This window comes from Sus scrofa, chromosome 16 (assembly GCF_054392235.1).
Source record: "Sus scrofa isolate SSC_HxYL_T2T_F1_AM1 chromosome 16, Sscrofa_HxYL_maternal_Yorkshire_Landrace_v2.0, whole genome shotgun sequence".
Classification (NCBI taxonomy): Eukaryota; Metazoa; Chordata; class Mammalia; order Artiodactyla; family Suidae; genus Sus; species Sus scrofa.
The window spans coordinates 48502554-48528104 of NC_139398.1; the positions used below are offsets into that span (position 1 = coordinate 48502554).

The window sequence follows — 25551 nt, forward strand, 5'->3', positions numbered from 1 at the left end:
TGGTCAGATTTGACACCTACTTTCTTACATCCTTCCTCAGAATGTCTTCTAATTTCCTATTAAGAATGATTATTCTCTCTCTCTCTTTTTAAGAATTTGTACACTGTTCTTTTTGATAGAGAAGATGGAGTTTTAACTGTGGTGTTAAACCATTTGAAGGGGGATAGATTTTAATCAAATAGCTTAGATTGCTTTTGGCTTCTATGGTACAGAATAATTTATTGCTTTACTTTCTTTCATTAGAATGGCCTATTACTTGAATATACTTTGGAATTAAACTCTTTTCTTTTGTTTTCAAGTGTTGGAAACTGCTTGTTTGCATAGGTAGTACATCACCCCTCAACAAGACACTACTGAGTGTTACAGAGCAGTGTCTAAATATTTGGGGATGTCAACTTCCACATCTGTAATTAAGGACCATGGAAGATTTTAGTATGTAAGGATTCTATAGATTAATTGGCATTCCACTATAAGATCTAAATATAGGGAAAGGTTTAGCCACAACAATGCTAGGCCTAGATTTCCTAGGGAGAAAAATATCAAGGCTTGAGGAATGGGAAGTTCTTCCACAGAGTCTGGAAGACTCCTGGGATTAAGGGGTTCTTACCAATTTGCTCTCCTCTCGTAGCACCTCTGTCTGATGCCATGTCAGGAATCCTGTGGTTCCTTCTTAAAACTGAACTGAAACAATGAACTGATTCATGGAACTCAGAATCAGGTTCTGTGAGTTCTAACCCTATAAAACCTTTTTGAATCAGATTGGTGTGAAATCATCTATTGGAAAAATCCCATTCTGTAAATAAACAAATGGCCTTGTCCATGAATAAGCTAGTCGAGGTGCCTATGCATGAGCCTTGTAGAAGGGATAAACTTTCCAGAGATAAATCAGATCTGGACAATAGTTTGGTGGTATAAACAGATTTTATTCAGGACTATTACAATGAGGGAAAAGAGGTCTCAACACAGGTCTCTCATGTGGGCTCCGTTCTGAATACAGCATGGGAAAGTGGGTATTTTTAGTGGGAGTTAGTGGATGGAGAACTACTAAGAGGGAGCACCAGGGGTAGGGGGGTTCTGGTGAAGCTGACCGAACAGGATTCTTGCTGAAGCCAAGCCAGGATGGCCAGAACCCAAGGGTGGAGGATGAGGAATTCAGTCAGATACTGAGGGTGAAGATTATCTCTAAACTGACTTAGCAGGATTTTTGCTAAAACTGGGCTCTTGAGAATATGCCCAAGGACAGGGCCTAGTTGAAGAAAGAGGCTCAGAGGAAATTTGTTTAAGGAAGGCATCTTGTCAAGCTCTGAAAGAATACTCCTTTGTCTCAAAAGAGCTTTGATGAATTTTCTTTTTTCCTTTTGCTTTAAATGCATTCATTATATGGGCTTATGGACCCTGACTACCATGTAGATAAGCTGGCTAGAGAGGATTCTTTCATTGATGCAGTATTTGTGAGATGAGACGATAAAGATTTTTTTTCTTTTGGGTTCCACCCCTGCCTTTGGATGAGATTATGCTGTTGCTTTGAACTGTAGTTTAGGAAAAATCCTTGGAAAATTAGACTATTCAGTCTAAACTATAAAATTTCAAGGCAACACAAGAGATATTAGTGGAAAACTTAGCCTTAAAATTCGTTTTTCCTATTTTCAGTTGGACATTTTATTTAAAGGATGAAATCAGATACTTCTTTCCTCTGGAGAAATAAAGACATGGCATTTTCCCTTTTGTCTCTTGCTGAGACTTATTTAAGGGCCCCAGGAGAGGCAGAATGTGACAAGGGCGGTAACCGTTTGTTTAGGTCAAGGTTCCCTTCCATTATTTTATCTCTACACCCCTCCACAGTGGGACTGGTCCCCCCACACCCTCAGCTAGGCATGGTCTTAGTGCTCACTGAGAACCCAGACAGAAATTCCTCCTGATGCTGCTTTTTTTAACTGGAGTCATAATACTCTTTGAAATGTATCATTCTAGCCAAACCCAGAGGAATCCTGCAGACACCCTTTTCACTCTCGCCTTTCAGTTCTCCAGAGGGCATCATCATGACGGCCTTTATTAAATGTAGTTTTTTTGTCATTTCTGTGCTTGGATGGTAGCCAGCTATTGCCTGAAAAACCTCAGAACTACAAAGGGCTTGTGCAGCTGGAGAAGCTTATTCCTAGAAAATTTGAAAATAATTTTCTATTGCCTAGTACCTGAGACAAGGTTTAACATGTAATCTCTGCCATTTCTGGTTTTAATTTAAATGGAAAGGGAATTTCCCTCTGAGGGACTTTCATTAGAAAAAGAAAGAGCAGCTCTTTCTCCCAATCCTCACTCCGCCCAGTTTCTAGTTCCTTGAAAACTCAGAGAACTCTGGTTTGTGAGCCTTTGTTTCTGAACCTCAGAAACTTGGTGGTAAAAGAAGATAGCCCTGTTTGCTGCGAAAGGAGTAAGGTCAGAGGGCTTGAGAGGCTCTTTCCCTTAGGTTGTATAGGGCCTCCTAAAGAATTGGCTGGCTTCTTACTTGCTTCTTATTTATCAGCCTGAATGAATAAAAGCATAGAGTGGATTTTTACATTTGTTCTAAGAATTGATTCTTAAAGGGCCACGAACCAGTTCATTTTTTCCCCCCTAAACTTGTCTGCATGGAAAGTACTGATCTAAATCTGCTCTTCTTATTTTCCTGAACCCATAAAAAATGTCAAATAAAATGGATAAATAGCTATGATTTCATTTCCATTATGTATTGCTATTGAGTTAGAGTTGAAACTTTGGAGCTTATTTGCTTTAAGAGTCCAATGTGCATCATTTATCACTGTCTACTCCCCTTCTTACAAGCTTCTCGGTAGTCCTCTGTCTAGTACACATGAGTGGGCTGTGTAGTTCATTGGCTCCGAGAAAGTCACGTTTATAGATGTCATTGTGGATTGTCTGATAAACATGTCCAAATGGCGGAGTTCCCATTGTGGCTCAGCGATAACAAACCCAAGTAGTATGCATGAGGACGAGGGTTCAATCCCTGGCCTGCTCAGTGGGGTAAGGATCCAGCATTGCAGTGGCTGTGGTGTAGGTTGGCAGCTGCAGCTCCATTTCCTCCCCTAGCCTGGCAACTTCCATATGCTGCAAGTACAGCCCTAAAAAGAGAGAGAGAAAAAAAAAAAGTCTAAATGGCACATATCCAGACAAAAAGCAAATGAGATAGATAGAAAAAGAACAACTCAACAACCTGGAGAATAATAAATGATTAATGTACGGTGTACTTGGGCAAAAGATTGTATTCTAGTTTTAGATTTATTTTGGCTTCTTTCACTTCACAAATCTATCCTCAGGCTTTTAGGTAAACCAGTCATTGGATTTCACAGACCATCCTTGAATATGTGCTCCCCCAAAACACCTTTACACAGAGGACGGCTGTCATGTAGTTGACTCTCTTGTAGCTGGACTGTTAGGCAGCCAGTTCCGAATGACCCCACAGCCTTCCCTTCCCATTAAGACAGTGACCCTTGGAGTTCCCTTGTTGTGCAGCAGGTTAGGGTTAATGATCTGGTGAGTCGCTGTTGTGTCATAGTTTCAGTCTCTGGCCCAGGAATTTCCACATGTTGTGGGAGTGGCCAGAAAAGAAAAAAAAAAAAAAAAAAAAAAAGGCAGTGATCCTAAAATGGATGCTTTCATCAAGGGTCGGATAGCCCTCAATAAGCTCTGGTCATCAGAGAGATACCAGGTTTTTTGAACATTAATGTAAATTCATTTTCATGCATGAAATACATGATATATATTTATATAAATATGTAATATTGTGTATATTATAAATATGTAATATGTCTATAAACACATATTTATGAGTTCTTCTCCATATAGTAAATTTAACTCCTAAAATGTCAGTCTGATTTATAGCCAGTATTTTCAAACTGTGTGTCATTGAGTCTAGCAATTCCACAAAGGTATCCCCACGTGAGCTACATTATGGGCTAGGAGAGATGCTGAGACGGTGGACTTTCAGGTTATTCTACCACAACTGATTTAGACCCTTTTTGTCTGTTATACTAGGCTGTGATGAGATTTTATTGGAAGAGTTTCCTAGCTCAGATTTTAAAAACTACAGTTTTAAAATGCCATTCTGGTGTGACCTACGAAACTCTTCTACCCAAGATATTGAAATCTTCCTTGTTGGAAGGGTTAGGGTAACAGCTCTCTTTTGGCCCTTGTCCTGCTGCTGGTCCTGGTTCTTTTCTTGTGTGATCCTCTCTACTGTATCCCCACTTGCGATTGCCCACATCCTCTTACCACAGAAACATCCCTAACACCTGAAGCAACCCTCTGTCTGAATGTTTTGCAAAGCCACAATCCTCCCTAAAAATGTTTCTAATAGAAACAGATGGTACACCAACCTTACTTCACTCTCATTCTCCAAATCTCTTTTTAGAGTTTTTTTTTTTTCCACTAGTATTACTGAAAAAGTTTTTTTTACCTGTTTAATTTAATTTGTAGTTTTCATTTTGTATACCTCACTTCCCAAATGTTCTGAGGTCCATTAAGCAATGGCTTAATGTGAATTCTTAATTCTGGTTTTCTGTTTGCCTCTGGCACTGTAGTCTTTTGTTCAGACTATGTGTATATATATATGCATATATGTATTTCTGATGATAAAAGATAAAAGTACTAAGTACCAATTCTAGGAATGTTGGAAAATACAGAAAATCACAATAGATCATCTATAAAATTTATTTTGATGTTATCTCTTTAAAGGTCCTCTTGCTTTTATCTTTGATTTTGAAGAATTTTGCTCTTCCCTCTGAATTTACTTCTCAAATTCTCTTTCTTGACTTTGGCCAGAATCATGCTATTTTTCTTACATAATTAGAATAACTGAACCCCCCCTTTCCTTGAAGTTTTACATCAGATGTGAATTTCTTCCATCCTCAGGTTGATCCTGTATTCTTTTAATTTTTATTAGCATATAGTTGATTTACAATGCTGTGTCAATTTCTGTTGCACACCGTAGTGACCCAATCGTACCTATAGAAACATTCTTTTTCTTATACTATCTTCCATCATGTTCTGCCCCAAGAGATTGGATGTAGTTCCCTGTGCTGTACTCTTTATGTTTTAAAATATAAGTTTCAGGTGCGGAGCATTATAGTTCAACATCTGTATATGCTGCAGAGTGAGCACTACTACAAGTCTAGTTACCACCCATCACCGTAGAGTTGAATCCCTTTACCCATTCTGTCCACCCTCTCTTCCTCTCTGGTAACCACTAATCTGTTCTCTGTATTTATGAGTTTGTTTTTTTGTTTGATTTTGTTTGTTCCTTGGTTTTGAATTTTTTAAGTTGATCCTTTAGTTGGCTCTGGTTTACATTCTTTCTTTCATCCTCTGCAACTAACCTTCAATTAAGGGAGTGACTTTTCTTTTTAATCTTCACTCACTCCTCATGGCCTGCCCAGCCTGCACTCTCTTCTGAATGTTTTAAATTGTCTCTCATTCCTCACTTGATAAATTACTTCACTGTCATTCTCCAAATCTCTTGTTAGTGTTTTTTTTTTTCCATTGGTAGTATTGAAACTTTTTTCCCTTTCTAATTTAATTTGTGGTTTTCATTTCATACACCTCACTTCCCCAAATGTTCTGAGGTCCATTGAAATAAATAAATAAGACAATTATTTGTGTAAAGTTACAAAAAGATTTACAGGCAGAGTGGGGACTAGACTCTTACAGCCCAAATTTCAATTTTCTGATCTCTTTTCAAATGATGGTGCCTTTCATTACTCTCCAGTGAAAGGATGAATACTGAGGATGAAAATTTTGATTAACCCTGAATAACATACAATACTGACTAGGGAGCATTCAGATAATTCATTATGACTTCCTTGCATAAGAAGATTAGAATAGGATGCTCAGGGAGTTCCCATCGTGGCTCAGTGGTTAGCGAATCCGACTAGCATCCATGAGGATGTGGGTTCGATCCCTGGCCTTGCTCAGTGGGTTAAGGATCTGGTGTTGCACGAGCTGTGGTGTAGGTCACAGATGCAGCTTGGATCTGGCATTGCTGTGGCTGTGGTGTAGGCCAGCAGCAACAGCTCCGATTAGACCCCTAACTTGGGAACCTCCATATGCCGTGGGTGCAGCCCTAAAACAAAACAAAACAAAACAAAACAAAAAAACCAAAAGACAAAAATACCAAAAAAAAGAAAAAAGGAAAAAAAAACAGGATGGTCAGAATGAAGAGTGGACTGTCTTGTTTTTCGTGAAATGAAGTCTCTTCACTTATCCAAGTATTTCCCATCCTTTGGGAAGATAAAAACGGTGACACATGTTCAACTTTTTTTGGCATCTTTGCAGTGAGGATTTCCCTGATTCCTCCACTTAAAACAGAAATCCACCCTGTCACCCTGGCAACCGCATCTCCCTCCACACAGCATTTTTTTCTATAGCATTTTTACATTTTGATATAGTATACATTTTGCTTGTTTAGGTGTTTATTGTTGAATCTTCTCTCCCCTCCATCCCAGCATCCTTCATACCTGGATGTAAGCTCTGTAGGACAGGAATACCTGTTTGTGTATTCACTCCTGAATCCCATTTGCCTTCCCTTACCATACCCTCAAATAGTGGCCAGCATATTATAGGGGGTATTCCATAAGGATTTAATGGAGAAAAAAAAAAATCAACAAATGAATTGACTAAGCCTCAAAACAAAGTCAGGCAGGGTAAAATAATAGTTATAATCATTTAACAGTTGGAGGGGAGTTTCTCTTGTGGTTCAGCAGGTTAAGAAGCTGACATAGTGTCTGTGAGGATGTGGGTTCGAACTCTGACCTCACTCAGTGGGTTAAGGATCTGGCTTTGTTGTGGCAGTGGTGCAGGCTGGCAGCTGCAGTTCCGATTTGACCCTAAGCCTGGGAACTTCCATATGCTGCAGGTGCAGCCCTAAAAAGAAAAAAAAAATGGAAACAAAAACAGATGGAAGAATCAATTTACCTCAGTTCTTTGTCAAGGGTCTCAGGACTCAGAGTCCTGTTTTCATCCTATAAACAACCAAACTTTGCAACTGGTGAAAAGATGTAGTGATATACATAATTCATGGAAATGCCATGGAATTCATTTTACAACTCTAACTATGGATCCAGATGTTGATGAGAACACTGCTTAAGACTCCAGCATATGTAAATTGTTTAGATCCTTTAGCCCTATGACAACCATGAGCAAATGGAACACATACCCTTGGTATTAGAGCAGAGTCTGACAGCCAGCCCAAATCTAATGAGTCTGTCAGCACTTATACTGGTTTGCTAGAGATCCCTGGCAGCATCTGTCATGCCAGAAACTTGGCAAACGAAGTCTCTCTTTGGGAATAAACTGGGAGGTTAATTTGGTTTCATTCCAGCTGATTGAAGCTCCATTACCTGCTGAGTCTGTTTAATGTGGTTGTTATTGTCCCTTTGCTCCATATCTACAGCCTGGCTGTACTTGGTGTGTAGACTGTTGCTATTAATAACCAGTGATTTTATGATTTTGAGCCAAAATTGTTTTTATTTTATCACAGTAGGTATTTGCTTTTGTCCTGAAATTTTAGGTAGATTTCTACACCAACCATGCTAAGGCTGGCTTGTCTATTTTTTATTTTTTTATTTTTTTTTGGTTTTTAGGACCACACCTGTGGCATATGGAAATTCCCAGGCTAGGGGTCAAATTGGAGCTACAGCTGCTGGCCTACACCACAGTCACAGCAATCCTGGGATCCTAGCTGCATCTGCAACCTACACCACAGCTCACGGCAATGCCGGATCCTTAACCCACTGAGCGAGGCCAGGGATCGAACCGGCATCCTCATGGATCCTAATCAGATTTGTTTCCGCTGAACCACAATGAGAAGTCCCTGACTTGTCTTTTTAAACCGGTGAGGCTACCTGATGATCTCCTTTTTATCTTCTCTTTTATTGGTTCTGGGCATGCCCTAGTTTAATTGTACAATTCCAGTTTACAAGTGGCACATTATAAGAAATTGGAGAAGAGAAAAAAATCAACAAGTGAACTTTTATTACTAGGAACAAAGCCTTTTTGCTTTAAAAGTGTGTTGTCTATGGAAGAAAAGAAATCTAGGACATCCTATGACTGACTGTATATGGCAGTGTTTGTGTTTATTTCCTATGGGTGCGAATCTGGTGGGAGCCCTTGGGTTAAACTGAGAAGAGTCAACAGAAGGTGGTTATGTGCAGGTTTCCAAAAGGCAGGGGACTGGACAAGTTTAGTTCTGGAATAATGTGCAAAAAAAATAAGACCCACTAAAACTGTGCTAAGTCAAATAATGGTGTATACCCCCTCCCCCTTTTCTTTGGTGTATACCTCTTTTATGTTCTGATCCTTCGTCAACATAGGTGTGTACACAGACACACACTTGCCCAATCTTCTTATGATCGAATATTTACAAACCTCCCATTTTACGTGTTTCCTGAATATATTTCATTTGTCCCTTCTAGAAGCAAGTGAACATTGAGAGACTCTGGTAGTTTATGGAAGGAAATATCCTGACTAGGTATAGATCTCGGCTTTTCGGTTCTGTCCCTTCTATAAACTCACTGTGTTAGTCGGTAGTTCTTCTTGGCTTTAGTGTTGTTGTTATGAACAGAGTTGATAATCTCTGTTATATCAACTGCATGGGGTTGTATGTGATTCAGGTGAGACCGAGTGTGTGGAAATTGAGACTTATAGAGTATTGTTCATATAAAGATAAGATTGTTTTGAGTCTGCATTGCAGCCTGGTCAATGCAGGATGACAAGAAGGGGAAATTCATGCTGCCTCTTAGGGGTTTGGGGAAGCGTTTGGAATCCCCACCATCACTTTCCTTTTTTTGGAATCCCCACTGAGGAGGAGCACACAGTAGGAAACAATAGCCAAATGGGAAACTACCTGTGATGGTTGATTTTATGTGTTAACTTGACTGGGCTAAGGGGATGCAATTAGTCAGTAAAACATTATTTCTGGGTGTGCCTGTGAGGGTGTCCCTGGACAGGTGACAGGTGTGAAACCTTGCTAGTAGTTACTTTGAAATTACATCTTATACCTTTTAAAATTGTACCTCACAAAATCAAATACCTCGGAATACACCTGACCAAAGAGGTAAAGGACCTATATGCTGAGAACTATAAAACTTTAATCAAAGAAATCAAAGAAGATGTAAAGAAATGGAAAGATATTCCATGTTCCTGGATTGGAAAAATCAATATTGTGAAAATGGCCATCCTACCCAAAGCAATCTACAGATTCAATGCAATCCCTATCAAATTACCCATGACATTGTTCACAGAACTAGAACAAACAATCCAAACATTTATATGGAACCACAAAAGACCCAGAATCGCCAAAGCAATCCTGAGAAACAAAAACCAAGCAGGAGGCATAACTCTCCCAGACTTCAAGAAATACTACAAAGCCACAGTCATCAAAACAGTGTGGTACTGGTATCAAAACAGACAGACAGACCAATGGAACAGAATAGAGAATCCGGAAATAAACCCTGACACCTATGGTCAATTAATCTTTGACAAGGGAGGCAGGAACATCAAATGGGAAAAGGAAAGTCTATTCAGCAAGCATTGCTGGGAAACCTGGACAGCTGTATGCAAAGCAATGAAACTAGAACACACCCTCACACCATGCACCAAAATAAACTCCAAATGGCTGAAAGACTTAAATATACCACAGGACACCATCAAACTCCTAGAAGAAAACACAGGCAAAACACTCTCTGACATCAACATCATGAATATTTTCTCAGGTCAGTCTCCCAAAGCAATAGAAATTAGAGCAAAAATAAACCCATGGGACCTCATCAAACCGAAAAGGTTTTGCACAGCAAAGGAAACCAAAAAGAAAACAAAAAGACAACTTACAGAATGGGAGAAAATAGTTTCAAATGATGCAACTGACAAGGGCTTAATCTCTAGAATATACAAGCAACTTATACAACCCAACAGCAAAAAAACCAATCAATCAATGGAAAAATGGGCAAAAGACCTGAATAGACATTTCTCCAAGGAAGATATACAGATGGCCAACAAACACATGAAAAAATGCTCAACATCGCTGATTATAAGAGAAATGCAAATCAAAACTACCATGAGATACCACCTCACACCAGTCAGAATGGCCATCATTAATAAATCCACAAATAACAAGTGCTGGAGGGGCTGTGGAGAAAAGGCAACCCTCCTGCACTGCTGGTGGGAATGTAAACTGGTACGACCACTATGGAGAACAGTTTGGAGATACCTTAGAAATCTATACATAGAACTTCCATATGACCCTGCAATCCCACTCTTGGGCATCTATCCGGACAAAGCTCTACTTAAAAGAGACACATGCACCCGCGTGTTCATTGCAGCCCTATTCACAATAGCCAGGACATGGAAACAACCCAAATGTCCATCGACAGATGATTGGATTCGGAAGAAGTGGTATATATACACAATGGAATACTACTCAGCCATAAAAAAGGATGACATAATGCCATTTGCAGCAACATGGATGGAACTAGAGAATCTCATCCTGAGTGAAATGAGCCAGAAAGACAAAGACAAATACCATATGATATCACTTATAACTGGAATCTAATATCCAGCACAAATGAACATCTCCTCAGAAAAGAAAATCATGGACTTGGAGAAGAGACTTGTGGTTGCCTGATGGGAGGGGGAGGGAGTGGGAGGGATCGGGAGCTTGGGCTTATCAGACACAACCTAGAATAGATTTATAAGGAGATCCTGCTGAATAGCATTGAGAACTATGTCTAGATACTCATGTCGCAACAGAAGAAAGGGTGGGGGAAAAAACTGTAACTGCAATGTATACATCTAAGGATGACCTGACCCCCTTGCTGTACAGTGGGAAAATAATAAAAAAAAAAAATGTAAAAAAAAAAATGAAATTACATCTTATGTTTCCATTTTACAAGTAGATGGACTGCATTGTAGGCAACCTGGGAGCACAGTTAGAATGTCTCTAAGAAAGCAAAGTCTTTCTCAATATCTATGGTTTAACCCAATGTAGATCTTTTTTTTTTTTTTTTTTTTTTTCCTTTTTTGAACTCTCAGAGATAAAATGAAGAAATGAGGCTAAAGACAACAGGATATTTTAAGAACTGACAAGTTGTATATTTCAGTTTTGGTTCCTTCATTCAAAGTTGGGTAATAATGGGTGATGTAGGCGTTTCATTTTCGTAGGAGGGAGGAATAGAAATGACTGTCTTCTATCAGTGAATTCTTAAGTTTTGCTTATTTCTGACTTTTTAAAAGTTAAACATTTAAAAAATCTTTTGGTTAAAATTTGAATTTTCTTAAAGCAAAACTTGATAGGACTAAAATAGGAAATGCTCTGCTTTTTTTGGGGGGTGTGTGTGTGTGTCCACAGCATGCAGAGTTTCCTGGGCCAGGGATTGAACCCAAGCCATAGCAGTGATAACACTGAATTCTTAACTGTTAGGCCACCAGGGAACTGCAGAAATGCTCTGCTTTTTATAGTGAATTTTGTTAAATGAAAGAGCTAGTGAAAGAGTTTCTAGAAATGATGGTGGGTGCCACAGAGAGATTTAGAGCAGCATCTTCTGAGAAAAATATGGGTCTCCCAGCCCTGAAGTTTCAATTCACCATTTAAAAAACAAAGTGATAAAATTGACAGCTCCTGCTGTAAATTGAGCATGCAACTGAGACTATTGTGAAGATTATTTTTAGCCCACATGTCTTCATTTGTTTAGAGTTTTGGATGAGGCCTTGCACATAGTAGGTGCTCAATGAACAAAAAGGAGCCAGTCATCATTTATGATGCTAATTTTTACCCTTCCTTCCTTCATCTCATTGTACTTGTTTAGAGGAATAAATTATACTAAAACTACTGCTACTACCTTGGAAAAGCCTTTGTCACCTTTGTTTTCCAACCTCCCAAAGTCTAAGTGAATTTAGATTCTAGTAAACTAGTGGAAATAATGATATTGAGTTGTTATTATTTATGCAGTATGAACAAAATCAATTAAGTTGATTTCCGTCAGTGTGTACGTGCGTGTGTGTGCACGTGTTTTGAAGTAGTGTTTTGATAAACGAGTCACATTCTTCTCTTGAACTATTGATTATTTTGGTTTCATATGGAGTCTGTGAACTTCTCTGTATTATCATTAATCATTTTTTAAGAATTCATAATATTCTTAGTGTGTTCTTAATTATCTATATGTACTGCCAGTTCTTTAAAACTTTTCTGCTCTTTTTCTTTTTTTTTAAAGCAGGAGACCATGAAATGACTCCAATATTTGCTTAATTGTTCTAGGATGAAGAATATTTCCGGTCAGCCAGCCAAAACATATTGACCATCTCTCAGGGTTCAATTAGGTGAGGCACTGTGGGTGAGAGAGCAGAGCATGGGGTGTGGCTATAATTGATAAGCCTGTAAGTCCTGACTGTTTTGGGAAATAAGATTCATTTTTCTCTAGACCTGCCTTATGAAGAATTTATAGTCTATCTGGAATAGATGAGGCTCACACACAGGAAAATACTTGATAAAAATACTCAATTATATGCAATTGTGTTAGGTGGGGCTCAGGCTAAGATATTCTATATAGTGTCTCAAAAGTGCAGTGACTCATACAAGAAAGGAGGGCTCAATTGTCCAGCCCTTGAGGTATGCTGGGCTTCTAGAGTCCTCATTCCTCTACCTTGTTTTTCTGCTGTGAGTAAAGCTGGCTTATCCTTCCCTCCTCCACACTCCAGCTCACAGCAAGGCCAGAGAGACAAAGCAGAGAATAAGCAACACTTTTTTTTTTTTTTTTTTGAATCAGCATTATTGAGGTATAATTTACAGAAAGTAAAATGCACCTATTTTAAGCATACAGTTTAATGGATTTTGACAAATATTTATACCCATTTAACCATCACCCCAATCAAGACACTGAATATTTCCATCACTCCCCAAAGTTCCCTTGAGCCCTTTGCAGTAAATACCATCTACTCTTGGCCTGAGGCAGCCACTGATCTGCTTTCTGTCACTATGGATTAATTTTGCCTGTTCCAGAGTTTCACATAAATGGAACGATGCCGTGAATACTTTTCAGGCTGGAACTAGGGTGATACAAATGAGGTGCCTAAGATTCAAATTTAAGCAGTGTAGTATTCTACACAATGATAAAAATGAAAAATCTACTGATACACAAAACAAAAGTAATGAATCTCAAAAACAGTATACTGAGCAAAAGAAACTGATACACAAGCATATGGTATAGGGTGCATTGCTGGGCTGGCTCAGTTTCATGTTAGTGTTGTGAAGTAGCCTGTGTTATAAATGTACTATAATTTTTAAATCCGTTCTTCTATTGATGGACATTCGAGTTGTTTCCAGTTTGGGACTTCTAAGAAAAGAGCTGCTGTGAACAGTTGTATACAAGTATTTTTGTGCTTTCATTTCTCTTGGGAAAATACTTAGAAGTAGAATTGCTGGATTATGTGATAAGTATGTATTAAGCTTCATGAGACTGCTGCACCATCATCAAAAATGGTTCTAATATTTTACACTCTCACCAGCAGTGTAAGAATTCCAGTAACTTCACAGCCTCACCAACACTTCTTATTATCATCCTCTATCTTCAGTAGCTATTTTAGTAGCTGTGTAGTGATATTCATTGCTGCCTTAATTTATACCCCCAATAATTAATATTGTGATTCAATGTTATGATTAGTAATATTGAACATTATTGTATATGATGATTGGCCACTCGTGTTTTTGTTTGTGGAATATCTGTTAAAATCTATTGCGCACTAAAAAAACGGGTTCTCTTCTTCGTATTGAGAAATAAGAATTCTTTTTATATTCTGGATGTAAGATCTGTCAGATAGATATATGTATGGTAAATCTTCTCCAAGGTAGCTTGTCTTTTCATTTTCTTAATGAGATCTTTCCTTTTTCTTTTTCTTTTCTTGTCTTTTTGTCTCTTTAGGGCCACACCAGTGGCATATGGAGGTTCCCAGGCTAGGGGTCAAATCGGAGCTGTAGCCGCTGGCCTTCACCATAGCCACAGTAACGCCAGATCCAAGCCACATCTGCGACCTACACCACAGCTCACGGCAATGCCAGATCCTTAACCCACCGAGTGAGGCCGGGTATCCAAACCGCATCCTCTTGGATGCTAGTCGGGTATGCTAACCGCTGAGCCGTGACAGGAACTCCTTAATGGGATCTTTCAAAGAACTGAAGTTTTTAATGTTGAAGAATTCCAATTCATTGATTTTTTTCATGGTTCATGCTTTATGTGGCCTAAGAAATCTTTATATAATACAAGATGTCAAAAGATATTTCCCTATATTTTCTTCTAAAAATACTATAATTTTAGTTTTAACATTTAGGTCTATGATCCATTTTGAATTAATTTTTATTTATGTTGAGAGGTAAAGATTAAGGGTAATTTTTTCCCATACAGACATCCTGTCGTTCTACCACATTTGTTGAAAAGACTTTTCTTTCCTCATTGAATTACCCTGGCACATTTTGAAAAGAAAACTGTCTATATTTATGTGGTCTATTTCAATGATATGCATGTCCAACCTTATACAAACACTATAGTATTTCAAATATGCGACTTTATAGTAATTTTTGAAATCAAATAGTGTTGTTACCTAACTTTATTCTTCCTTTTCAAAATTTGTTTGGCTATTCTAGGTCCACTGTATTTCCACATGATTTTTAGGATTGGTTTTTCAGTTTTCAAAAAACATGCTGCTAGGGTTTTTACCCTGATTAAAGATCAGTTGCGGAGAGATTTGACCTCTTAAAATCCCTTAGCAATGTTTTATAGTTTTCAGTATACACATCTTTGTTAAATTTATCTCTGTATTTCATGTTTTTATTATTTTAAATGTATTGTTATATATGTTTCAAAACTTTTTTTCTTACCTATTTTGTAGGGGAAGAAAGACTTTCATTTGTCCCCCTATATTTGTGACTGGGGCCTGTGAATTAAATGGACCAAAGACAGATTAATGAAAGAAAAGGAATACAAATTTATTGATATCTTTATGTTCACAGGAGCTTAGAGAAAAGAAATGAAACTTAAAGTAGCAGAGTGGGGCCTTATATTTCATTTTAGCAAAGGGTGATAAATTGTGGAGAGTGATTAGACAAAGGAAAAAGGATTTGGGCTTCTAGAGGCAGTATATGTGGGAAGTAAATATATAAGGAAACTAATAGAAGATAAGAGTTAGTAGGGTTTGTTTATGCAGACACATTGGTGTCATCTTTCTGGTGTGGGGGAGAATGAGGGACATCTTCGAAAAGGCAAATTTATGTCTTTCTTTTAGATAGATAAGAAGAGGGCAGAGAGCTTTTCCTGTGTTTGCTTCTTCTCAGGTGTCTTCCTCTCAAAATAATCCTTGTGCCAAACTTGCCTGTTTGGAGTGGCACATTCTGATCTCCTTCCATATGAAGCCAATACTGTATATTGGATTTGTATACTGCAGACTTGCTAAATTCACTTATTAATTCTTATTAAAACTTTTAGACTCTTCCATATAAAACTTATGAGAATTAAGGATAGTTTACTTCTGTGAATAAAGATAATTTACTCTTTCTTCTTCAATCTGTACAGGTATTCCTCATTTGATTGTGCTTCCCTCTATTGTGCTTTGCAGATACTGCATTTTTAAAAATTGAAAGTTTATGGCAACATGATGTTGTCAGATGATGGTTAACATTTTTTAGCAATAAAGTGTTTTAAATTAAGGTATGCATATTTTAGGACGTAGTGCTATTGCACACTTAATAGACTACAGTGTAGTGTGAATATAGCTTTCATACACATTGGGAAACCAAAAAATTCCTGTGATTCGCTTTATTGCAATATTTGCTTTATTGTGAGGATCTGGAACCAAACCTACAATATCTCCAAGGTATGCATGTATACTTTTTATTTATTCTTCTTGCTTTATTACACTAGTTAAGATCTCCAGTGTAATGTTGAATAGAAGTGATGAAAGCAGCAATCTGCTTATTCCCAATCTTAGGAAGAAAGCATTCAGTTTTTCACCCTTATGTGTGATATAAGTTGTAGGTCTTTATTTTATAAAGTTGAGGAAGATTCCTTCAAACTGGAAATTCTCCAGTTTTCTGAGAGTGTTTATTGCAAATATCTGGACAAAACTTTCCTTAAAAAAGACACATGCTCCCGCATGTACATTGCAGCTCTATTCACAATAGCCAAGACATGGAAACAACCCAAATGTCCATCCACAGACAATTGGATTAGGAAGATGTGGTATATATACACAATGGAATACTACTCAGCCATAAAAAAGAACAAAATAATGCCATTTGCAGGAACATGGATGGAACTAGAGACTCTCATACTGAGTGAAGTAAGTCAGAAAGAGAAAGATAAAAGCCATATGATTTCACTTATGTATGGAATCTAATATAAGGTACAAATGAACCTTTCTACAGAAAAGAAAATCATGGACTTGGAGAATAGACTTGTGGTTGCCAAGGGGGAGGGGGAGGGAGTGGGGTGGTTGGGGAGCTTGGGGTTAGTAGATACAGACTATTGCCTTTGGAATGGATTAGCAATGAGATCTTGCTGTGTTGCACTGGGAACTATGTCTAGTCACATATGATGGAGCATGATAATGTGCGAAAATAGAATGTGTACATGTATGTGTAACTGGGTCACCATGCTGTACAGTAGAAAAAAAATTGTACTGGGGAAATAACTATTAAAAATAATAATTACAAAAAATAAAAAAATAATAAAAAGAAAAAAAAGTTATTGAATTCTTCAAATCCCTTTCCTGCAAATATTAAGATAATCATACAGGGTCTTCTTCATTAATCTGTTAATGTGTTGAATTACACTGATTGATATTCAAATTTTAAACTACATTTTATTCCTGGGATATTCCCTGCTCCAACCCTACTTCTCCAACTTGGACATGATATAGTACAGATGGTGCCTGAGTTACTATGGTTTGACTTATGAAAGCAATATGCATTCTATAGAAAATGTATTTGAATTTTGAATTTTGATCTTTTCTTGAGCTTGTGATATGCTGTACAATACTCTCTCATGATGTTGGGCAGTGCCAATGAGCCTCGATTCCCAGTGAGCTGCATGATCTGGAGCATAAACAACTGAAATACTTACCACCATTCTGTACCCACCATTCTGTTTTTCAATTTCAGTGTTTAGTAAATATGTGAGATGTTCAACACTTTATTATAAAATAGGTTTTATGTTAGATGATTTTGCTTTGTTACATGATTAGGCTAATGTGACCATTCTGAACATGTGTAAGATGGGCTAGGCTAAGCTGTGACATTTGGTAGGTTAGATTTATTAAATGCATTTTAACTTATGGTATTTTCAACTTAGAATGGGTTTATTGGGATGTAATACCATTTTAAGGTAAGAGCTACATGAATTTTATATATTGTGAGATTCAATTTACTAATATTTTGTAAAGGCTTTTTGTGCCTATAATCATAAAACTCTTTTTTTTTTCTTGTGATATCTTTTTGGTATCAGGGTTATGCTGGCTTCATACAGTGAATTGTGACATGTTTCTTCCTCAAATTTTTTGAGGCACTTTTGAAAGATGGTCTTATTTCTTTTTTTTTCTTCAGCATTTATATATTGAGCACCTACTATACATCAGGTTAGTGTATGATGCCACAGGACACCTCATCAAGGAAGACAGGTCCTTGATCTTGCATTATGCGTATTTTAGCAAATCCTCAGTAGAAAGATGGTTTTATTTCTTCCTTAAATATTTTGTAGAATTTACCTGTGATGCTATCTGGGCCTGGAGTTTAGTTTTTTTTTTAATTTATTTTATCATAAATTTATTTTTTAATATAGGATTATTCAGATGTTGTTTCTCTTCTTGTGTCTATTTTAGTAGTTTATTTCTTTTGAGGAATTTGCCCATTTTATCTGAGTTGTTGAATTTATTGTCATGAAGTTGTTAATAATATTCTCTTCTGTGTACACTCCTTTTAGTATATTAGTATATGTAGTCACGTCCTTGTGTCATTCCTGATGTTGTAATTTGTGTTTTACCCATTTCTCTCTTTAAAATAAATCTAACTAGAAGTTTATAAAATTTATTGACATTTTCAAAGAGCCAGCTTTTGGGTTTGATTTTCTCTATTCTTTGCTTGTTCTATGATACATTTGTTTCTATTCTATATTATTTACTTCCTTTTATACAGTGGGTTTAATCTGATCTTCCTTTTTTGCTTCTTAAGGTGATATCTTAGGTTATAGATTTTAGTCTTTTCTCCTTCTCTAACATATGCATTTATAGCTATAAATTTTTCTCTAAGCACTACTTTAGCAACATCTCACAAATTTTGTTATGTTTTATTTTTATTTAGGTGAACTTACTTTCTAATCTTCTTTTTGATTTGTTCTTTGACCTATGGGTTGTTTAGAAATGTGTCAATTTCCAAATATTTGGTTTTTATTGATTTATTATACTCATATGGTCTGAGAATATATTCTATATAATAGCAATCCTTGCACTTTATTGGAACTTGTTTTATAGCCAAGTTGTAAGTGGTCTATCTTGGTGAATGTTTTGCAAGCACCTGAACTGAATGTGCACTTGACTGTTATTTGCTTTAATATCAATCAGGTCAAATTGGTTTACAGTATTTAAAAAAAAATGTTCCATATCCTTATTGATTTTTCTCTCTGCTAGTTCTATTAATTACTCAGAATTGAAATCTTCCAAATATTTAAGATAATGTCTTTTTAAAATAAGATATGAAAAGAGTTGTATAATTGATTTCAGGTCACATTTGGCAAAATTTAATATGCTCATATAGAAGTTAGGAAATGTAGTCCCTAGATGGAACTCATATGCTTAGAAAAGAGGATGCTATTACTTAAAAGGAAGAAGAGAATGATAGAAATTGGTGTGTGTGGGGGAATTATTGTCCCTACACAGCTCACGGCAATGCCAGATCCTTAACTCACTGAGCGAGGCCAGGGATGAACCCACAACCTCATGGTTCCTAGTCGGATTTGTTTCCACTGCGCCACAATGGGAACTCCAGATAATAGACTTTAGATTTGCTTCAGCAAGCAGGAATTTATGTTTAGAGCAGGGAGACCATGTGATGGAAGAGGCTTATTTATCTGGCTACAGGGCTACTGTATATCCTAAGGCGAGAGAGACTAGCAGGTGTAGTATTCCAGGGGTGAAGTGATGAGGCTTCAGTGGGAGTGGAGAGAATGCAACGATGTTGCTTTTACTCCTTGCTGGATGTATTGTTATGTACACCTACTTCCACAGTTGCTAACTAGCCACAGATCACATGGATTAGTGAGGTTTAGGGGACCATGCCTTGGTGGGAAATCTTGATTGCTCTTTAGCTCAATCTTCTAACTGCAGGGAAGTTCCAAGTCTTCTTTCCAGGGAAACAAAGCTCTTTTGGAATCACAGCTGAACAAGCACATCAAGAAATTTTTTATGCCTTAAAGTCCAGTTCATTCCCAACCATTAGGCATTTTTGACTCATAATAATGCTGTAAATCACATCAGAACAATGAATAAACCAGCAGGAACAAAAACCAAGTTGTCCGCCCTGCCTTTGGGTAGTAACCGGCATCTGCTTCCTGGGAGAACATTTTCCTGGGGGAGTGTCATATTTCCTTCCACATGCAGCAGACTCCAAACTGCGTTGCTCTGAAGGCTTCCCAGGGTTCTTCCTGCTGAGTCTTTCCAAATATCTCTAACTTCTATGCTTATTTGTCTGTATGGGGTTGCTGTGAAAAATAAGGGAAATGTGAGGCAGCTAATAACTATACCATGGATGAGCCACAACCATTTGAGTTCACATCTAGTTCTTTAGTGTCTCTGAGGGTGGGTATGGTCTCAATTAGGTTAGGAATGAGGTAGGAGGGATGGAAGAAAGAGACAACTTTTCCTTGATCTGTGGCTTCTGGGTGGGATTCAAATCCACATCTCTCTATAGATCTGCACACTCCCTCCTGTGGGCTGCTTATTTTGTCTCCCAGAGCTTAATTCCAAGGCTGCATTTCCTTCATCACTGTCCTTTCCTCCATCCTTTACCACATCAACAGTTAGAAAACTGCTTAGGTATATAGTAGATATGGAAGGAAAGGATGAAGGAAGGAAAGGAGGAAGGAAGGAAAGAAAGAAAGAAGAATGAAGGAACGAGGGAAGGAAAGGATAGTATATCATCAGAGAAGATGCAAAAGAGATATTCTGTGGGCAAAAGAAGATAAGGAGAGTAGAAACACCACATTCTGTTCCACTTGTCCTTCCTTCCCTTGCCCCAAAGATTATTCTCATCCTAAGGAGAAAGCAGGCAATTGGACTCTGCTTTTCCCTGTCTCAACTCCTGACCTGCCAAAGGTCAGGATATTTTGCTGGTGCAGCTCCTGAGGTTAGGTGAAGATGCCACAGGAAATGCTAGGACTCCAGCATTCCACTTTTGGCCTCATCTTGACGCAAAACTGCCTCTTTCATGTGAATGCTGTTGGTCATCATGAGGTTTGTTAGGGTATGGCTCCTGTCTTAAATAACCACTAGTCTGACGAAATCAGCTTTTGTGAGCAAACATCAAGGGTAATGAGTTAATGAGAGCAGCACACTTGGTTAAGCAAGCTTTATTTGGTCTTCAGGAATCTATTCCTGAAGTGAAGGGGTTTACTTAAATAACTGGTGGTTCTGATTAGCTGGCTTTTGGTTAACCCAAACATGCAGTTGAGCAAATGTGAACCAGCTTGCCCTCTAGCCCTGAGGCCAGCTTCCCCAAACTCTGGTGTAAGCAGTAAATCGCCACACTCAGAGGGCTTTTATAAAGTGGAGCGAATTTGTTTAAAGAGGGGTTTCTGTAGATGAACCTTCCGGTAGCATGGTGGCTAAAGGAGAACCCAAGTGCTGACCAAGAATTAAACACATTAACATTTTCTCAGATCTGTAGTTTAGCATGTGAACAAAGTTCTGTGATTTTATTAAGTTGATGGGGCAAAACATGTCTCAATAGTGATTAGGAAAAAAAATACTATATACTTGTTTTTTTTCCCTGGTATTATAAACTAAAGACCTTGTAAAATGATAAAACTGGCTATGTGATAGTTGTGGCCTCAGGTGGCAAATGTGACCTCTTTGGGGGATGTTTTAATACCCTTCTCAAATTCTATAGCACTGTTTTCCACTGAATGTTAGTCCTTATCATATTCAGCTGTGATGGAGGGACTGGTCAATCCCAGGCTCCTACTTACCAACCCCTTTAGCTGATTGGGATTTGTACGGTGGCCATAGAAGGACAATTTTATGAGTGTGAAAGTGGAGTAATCTGGGAGAAGGCATCGTGGTTTACTATGATGAAGTTCAGAAGAGTGAGATCTCAGGAGAAAGGTTGCAGTTAACTGATGAGGACCAAGCATGTAAGTACATATGTGGGCTCTGTCCCCGTCCTTTTTAAACCTGGGAATGCAGTTAACTGAAACAGGTTAATGCCTGTGTCATTTGGGGGAGCATGGTGGTGCAAGCCTACGGACTAGGTCAGTCTGGGTTCAATTTTTGGTTTTGACACTTGCTGGTAGCTTTGGGCAAGCGATTTAGCCCCTGCATTTTAGTCTCTTCATCTGTAAAATGGGTGGAATAATAAAACTATGCTGGCAGGCTTGTGTAAGGATGAGCAGCAGTATAAAAGGCCCAGAACACAGTAGGTACTTAATAAAAGGCAGCTGGTATATTCTGATGGGCAAGTTGGGACTGCTTCCCTTTTACAGAGCCATTAACTAAGAAAGAAAACTTAGGTGGTCTCTGGTGGGTCTGCAGCGGCGCCGAGAATGCCTTAAACATCCTGACTAGCAGTGGGTTGTGATAGAATAAAAGAGAGTGTGTTGTATTAAAGAGAATAAAAGCTTTAACACGGAGTATTATTTCAGGACTACTTAATGCCTTTCAGCTGTGACAGAAGTACTGTACACAGCGAATGCGTGGGATCTGGGAGGCGGCTGTGCCGGCTATTTCTGAGGCAAAAATGTCTAAGTGCACATGAATTACAATTTTTTTTAAATTTATGTATATTTGGGTCTCGTGGAGGCATCTTTAATCCTGCTGATGTAGAATTTAAGAGAGAAACTATTATTCCTTTGTTCCCCCAAGTGCCTTACTCAGTGTTTTGTTTTGTTTTGTTTTTTCTTCCCTTTCCTTTCCCACTCGCATTATAATTCCCCTGGGTTCTTGGTATGCAGAACAGGAGTTTTCCTTTGTTATTATCCTGATCAAACTTGCAGGACACATGCAGGTCTTAATCAAGCCACCTTATCCAGGCCAGTCCCGCTCTTCTCAGAAAGCACTTGAGCTTCATTGGCCGTTTAAAGAGAAAAGGTTTAAAGCTGTGTGAGGTGGTGGGACTTCAGTGTTTGAGAAGTCTGCCTTGCTGACTAATACCATGAACTAAAAGGAATGAGAAACTCATTACAACTGGAACAACACTGGTCTAGAGGTGTGCTGCGCCAAACACGATCACTTAGGCAGCAAATGTGTTGAGGATGGCAGACCCCAAAGTGCGAGGAGGCAGTTTGCTAATGGGGGCCTTGGGAGGCCCTGGTGACCCTTAGGTGGGGATAATTCTTGACAAAGGGAGCTGGTGCAGTCAGAGTGCTGGGAGGCCACTCGGTGTGGCTGGGGGCACAACTTAAGGGCTAGCGTTTGAAGAAGTTTGAAAGTAGAATTTAACACTCTAATTAGGGTTGGGGTGATGGATCCATCCATCCATCCATCCAGGTCCTCTCTTTGGAGAAAAGTAAGACACTTTTGTCACATGAATAATTGTCTTAAATAAAAGAGAGGGTGTTTTGTGAGTGTACTTGAAAGACTATGACTCCCCTGTTTGGTACTGACCACTCTGGAGTGGGTGGGCTGGCCTTCAGAATATGCTGTTTTGGAAAGAAGGGGAACTTCTGAGAGAAATTAGGTTTGGGTAAGCCCCTAAAGAATCCCAAGGACACCATCTAAGTTTCTTGGAGTTTGTGTGGCTGGTGAGAGCTGAGCTTACCTGCAATGGGGAAGGACACCCCCATCATCCCATTGCTATGGGCCCCCACGTAGCCATTTACAATGCCTCTCTGAAGGGAGGACATAAAAGACATACCTTGGAAAATCCCACATCACTTGAGCACCTAGATTTTCAAATGGACATGTTGCCTTTGAGGAAGAAGCTGAGACAAAGAAAGACTCAGCCCTCTGCCCATCAGTCCCAGGCTCTGCTTTGGAATCTGCAGTGATTCTCCTATGCCCAGCCTCAGCCCAGCTTCAGTCCTGAGCAGCCAGTGTGCTAAAAGCCTGGTTCTGATCACGTCACGGCTCAGGAATGGTCACTCTCTCTCCAGTGTCTCATAGTAGAGCTCCAATGTCTTTATTTGCTATTTGAAATCTTCCACTTGGTGAACTCAATACTGCAGGTTGATTGAGTGACCTGCATTGGTGCACTCTGTACCACATACCCTAACTCTGTTTTCACTCCTAGTTTTGCTCTGGAAGGCTCGCCACATCTTGCTAGAGTCAAATCCCACCCGATTTTAAGAACAGGATGTCTCCTTTGAGAAACTTTTTCTGACCTCTTTACTAAAAATGATCTCTTCCTTTTCTTAACTCATATAGAATTTTATTTATACCTCTCATTTTATTTTATTTTTTATCATTCATGGCATGTGGAAGTTCCAAGGCCAGGGATCCAATCTGAGCTGCACCTGTGGCCACGCTGGATCCTTAAGCCACGGCATAAGTCCAGGGATCAAACCTGTGCTGCCAGAGACAACACCAGATCCCTAACCCACTGCACCACAGGGGGAACACCACATGTCTTATTTACAATAGTGATTCTATGGTTTGCTAACAATGAGATAGACTCACCTGCAGCTACTTGCTAAAAATAAGAAACCTGGGCCCTTTCCCAGACCCAACTAGTGAAAGTCTCTAGGGGAGGAGCCAGGAAGGAGTATTTTTTTTTTTATTTTTATTTTTTTTTATTTTTTATTTTTTTTTATCTTCCCACTGTACAGCAAGGGGGTCAGGTCATCCTTAGATGTATACATTGCAGTTACAGTTTTTTCCCCCACCCTTTCTTCTGTTGCGACATGAGTATCTAGACATAGTTCTCAATGCTATTCAGCAGGATCTCCTTATAAATCTATTCTAGGTTGTGTCTGATAAGCCCAAGCTCCCGATCCCTCCCACTCCCTCCCCCTCCCATCAGGCAGCCACAAGTCTCTTCTCCAAGTCCATGATTTTCTTTTCTGAGGAGATGTTCATTTGTGCTGGATATTAGATTCCAGTTATAAGTGATATCATATGGTATTTGTCTTTGTCTTTCTGGCTCATTTCACTCAGGATGAGATTCTCTAGTTCCATCCATGTTGCTGCAAATGGCATTATGTCATCCTTTTTTATGGCTGAGTAGTATTCCATTGTGTATATATACCACTTCTTCCGAATCCAATCATCTGTCGATGGACATTTGGGTTGTTTCCATGTCCTGGCTATTGTGAATAGGGCTGCAATGAACACGCGGGTGCATGTGTCTCTTTTAAGTAGAGCTTTGTCCGGATAGATGCCCAAGAGTGGGATTGCAGGGTCATATGGAAGTTCTATGTATAGATTTCTAAGGTATCTCCAAACTGTTCTCCATAGTGGTCGTACCAGTTTACATTCCCACCAGCAGTGCAGGAGGGTTGCCTTTTCTCCACAGCCCCTCCAGCACTTGTTATTTGTGGATTTATTAATGATGGCCATTCTGACTGGTGTGAGGTGGTATCTCATGGTAGTTTTGATTTGCATTTCTCTTATAATCAGCGATGTTGAGCATTTTTTCATGTGTTTGTTGGCCATCTGTATATCTTCCTTGGAGAAATGTCTATTCAGGTCTTTTGCCCATTTTTCCATTGATTGATTGGTTTTTTTGCTGTTGGGTTGTATAAGTTGCTTGTATATTCTAGAGATTAAGCCCTTGTCAGTTGCATCATTTGAAACTATTTTCTCCCATTCTGTAAGTTGTCTTTTTGTTTTCTTTTTGGTTTCCTTTGCTGTGCAAAACCTTTTCGGTTTGATGAGGTCCCATGGGTTTATTTTTGCTCTAATTTCTATTGCTTTGGGAGACTGACCTGAGAAAATATTCATGATGTTGATGTCAGAGAGTGTTTTGCCTGTGTTTTCTTCTAGGAGTTTGATGGTGTCCTGTGGTATATTTAAGTCTTTCAGCCATTTGGAGTTTATTTTGGTGCATGGTGTGAGGGTGTGTTCTAGTTTCATTGCTTTGCATACAGCTGTCCAGGTTTCCCAGCAATGCTTGCTGAATAGACTTTCCTTTTCCCATTTGATGTTCCTGCCTCCCTTGTCAAAGATTAATTGACCATAGGTGTCAGGGTTTATTTCCGGATTCTCTATTCTGTTCCATTGGTCTGTCTGTCTGTTTTGATACCAGTACCACACTGTTTTGATGACTGTGGCTTTGTAGTATTTCTTGAAGTCTGGGAGAGTTATGCCTCCTGCTTGGTTTTTGTT

At 38.7% G+C, this 25551-nt stretch overlaps 1 protein-coding gene across 8 annotated transcripts in view; it reads left to right on the plus strand.

The window, feature by feature from the left end:
- The window catches only part of LOC102159433 (uncharacterized), a 908266-nt gene that overhangs the window by 196727 nt on the left and 685988 nt on the right, over positions 1 to 25551 (plus strand). Inside the window, exon 1 of one of the 8 annotated variants that reach the window (XR_014831359.1) lies at positions 21337 to 21425. The exons of the other annotated variants lie outside the window; for them this stretch is intronic. The gene's annotated coding sequence lies outside the window, so the exon portion shown is untranslated. Of the gene's footprint in view, positions 1 to 21336; positions 21426 to 25551 lie in introns of those variants that run through there. 8 annotated transcript variants of the gene reach the window in all.